Source organism: Papaver somniferum, chromosome 3 (genome assembly GCF_003573695.1).
Source record: "Papaver somniferum cultivar HN1 chromosome 3, ASM357369v1, whole genome shotgun sequence".
NCBI classification, from domain to species: Eukaryota; Viridiplantae; Streptophyta; class Magnoliopsida; order Ranunculales; family Papaveraceae; genus Papaver; species Papaver somniferum.
This window is the reverse complement of record NC_039360.1, coordinates 32790546-32793688: the sequence shown is the minus strand read 5'-3', so window position 1 is coordinate 32793688 and position 3143 is coordinate 32790546. Positions and strand designations below refer to the sequence as shown.

The window sequence follows — 3143 nt, the reverse complement described above, 5'->3', positions numbered from 1 at the left end:
TTTCCGCCATTAATGACTCTTCGGAGAATAGCGACCCTTTTATATGCATTAACGACTGTTTAGAGTCGTCATTGAGACAATGACAACCCTTGGGAGCCATTTTCTAAACATTAACGACTCTTGAGAATCGTTAATGAAACACTTCACTACCATGACGATTTTTCATACAAATCTCGGCAAAAAAAATTTAAAAAAATAACAAATAAAAAAAATTAAAACTAAAAGAAAACAATAAAAAAAATATATTAATAGGTTGACATGTGTCACAATCCTAAGGGTTGGGGTAATCTAGTATTTTCATTGTATTTAGACCCCCCTATCCTCTTCCCATGAGTGGGGATAGGAATCTAGGCCCCTAATTAGTCTTCGGGGCCCCAATTAAGCCCTGCTCTTTGGCACCAGAATGTGGTTATACTCGCAAAGGTACACTAGTATGTGGACGTCTTCAGCTTCGGAATCGTCGTACATGAAGCTTTTGTGTGGAAGGAAATGTATTAGTACAATCGAAGATAAAGCTGAGTCAATCATGCATGGATCTCCATGGATTTAATCGTCGTATTAATAATAATGCAGCTCAGATTTTTTTTTTCTTTTTTGCATGTGTTTTTTGATTTAAATGTCTAGTAGTTTCCAATCCTGGTCCGTGAACCTTGACCTTAAATGGTTTATAAGGAATTAAGGATACAAAAATGAAATCTTATATTGGCCTAATTGATGTAGCAGAATTGGTCTGTCTTATTTCTCTTGCTCTATAAAATTCCTCATGCAAAGGCGTATTAGGTCTTGTTATCTGATAAGAGAAGAGAAAAAAGAAGGAAAGAAAAAAGGTTAACAGAAATAAAAAGAGGGAGTGAGAGTGATGGAAGTAAAAAACAGATATGTGACAGTGAAGAATCAGTTAGAGAGAGATGCAGAACCAAAGGAGTCGGATTTTGAGTTCAAGAATACTACCATTTCACTTGCATTATCGGACGACGGCGAAGTTATAGTTCAGAATCTCTACGTATCCATTGATCCTTACCAAATTAATAGAATGAAGAAACAAAGTTCTTCTCATAAAGCCATTAAATCATCTTCTGCTCTTTCTCCCGGCCAAGTATCTAAACTCATTTTTGATATTTTCTTCTTCTTTATGCTTTGTTATTAAATCTAAAAGTTGGTTGATTCTTAAGTGCATGATGCAGGTAATTGATGCTTATGGTGTTGGGAGAGTTGTGGCATCTACAAACTCAAAGTTTGAAAAACATGATTTAGTTGCAGGATTTCTAGGGTGGGAAGAGTACAGCTTAATACAAGGAGAATTCAAGCTAAGTTTTCTAAGGAAGTTAGAAACCTCAACTGATCTCCCTTTGTCTCACCAAGTTGGAGTTTTAGGTACTTCAATCACTAGCCAATTTTCGTCTAACGTAAAAACTAACCATTCATTTCTAGTCCACATTATAGGCCTCTAAGATGCCAAGTCAAAAACAACTAGCACCTATTTTCTTAAACTGAATTATTATTGTGTTTGACAAATGCTGTTAAAATGCTTGTTGCAGGGTTAAGTGGGTTAACAGCTTATGGCGGGTTCTACAATGTTGGTAGGCCTAAAAAAGGAGACAAAGTTTTTGTTTCTGCAGCTTCTGGATCAGTAGGAAATCTGGTGGGACAATATGCCAAATTATCCGGTTGCTATGTCGTTGGCTCTGCCGGAAACAAGCAAAAGGTAATTGTTGCCATCTGCCTGCACAATTTGAAGTCCATGCATTATGGCTGTACAATGTTTGACATCGGTTAATTTTGCAGGTAGAAATGCTTAAAGACAAACTTGGTTTTGATGATGCATTCAACTATAAGGATGAGTCTGATCTTACCTCAACGCTTCAAAGGTTGCAATTCTTAAGCATTTCCAGTTTGTCCTTGAATTTTAAAACGAGTAATGAATGCCCTTGTTTTGAACTTGTTTCCGATAGGTACTTCCCGGATGGCATAGACATATACTTTGATAACGTAGGTTCAAAGATGTTAGAAGCTGCCATTGCTAACATGAACCGTTCGGTAGAGTGGTTGCATGTGGTGCTGTGTCTGAATACGCCTACGAAACAAACCGAGCTTCACCAAATATGATAGATGTAATATACAGGCGCCTATCTATTCAAGGATTCATAACTCCTGATTACATGAAGGATTATGCTGAATTCGCATCAATTACATCTGATTACATTCGCAGTGCTAAACTACATGTCTTGGAGGATATCTCAATTGGTCTTGAGAGTATTCCCTCTGTTTGTCGGAATCCTTCGTGGTGATAACATTGGAAAAAAGATGGTTCAAATCGTTGAAAGAATAGAATGAAATAAGAAAATGTATTGATCGGCTCATCGTTCAGCAAACAGCTACCAAGCAATGTCCTAGAATGTTGTTGCATACGTTCTTCATGTTGGAGTGAGTTTTTTTCCTGTGAAATTTTCAGAATTTTCGCTGTACCGGAATTGGTTGCTCAAATAATACAAGGGACATCCTATGTTGTTTTAAGGATGCATTCTTTTCCTTAGTGTTGACCCGGACATACATTTGTGAGATAGCTTTAGCTCGTATTTTAAACAGTGTAATATACATGTCTTTCCCTTATTGTTAAAACAATTAAAGATAGGATATTTATCATTGTTAGCTTACGCCACTTCGTCGTGGTATATTAAGGAAACCTTTATTGCCTATGCCAACTGTTTAAGTACACTGCTTCTTATGAAAATCTTCAGCTGACAACAAACCCAAGATGAGCCGTTGGAGTCTTTTAGCGCCTGGTCCAGGTTTGAGTTTAGTCGCATCTGAAACATCATAATGTGGAGTACTTGTGTTTGTATTGTTATCTTTCTCCATCTCCACTTGACCCAGAGATCAAATAAGCTAATCTTGGTACTGGGTTTGTTGATGTTGGTAGTATGATAGCTTTGATTCTACAAACTGGGTTTTTCTGTAGGGGAGAAATGTTATTTCTTGGTCTGAGATTGAGATTGTTATTAGCTAAGACTGAAGTTAAAATAAGTAGTGATGATGGTAATAAGATGAAAAGCGATATGAAAATCCATTTCTTCTTCTTTTGTTGTTTTAATATTTCCATTTGAACAAGTAATCTTGAAAGTATTGAAGAGTTTGAGTTCTTC

The 3143-nt window shown here is 36.6% G+C and overlaps 1 pseudogene; it reads left to right on the top strand.

Moving 5' to 3' along the window:
• The first annotated feature begins 782 nt into the window (after positions 1-782).
• Positions 783-2694, top strand: LOC113355775 (annotated as a pseudogene).
• The last annotated feature ends 449 nt before the right edge of the window (positions 2695-3143 follow it).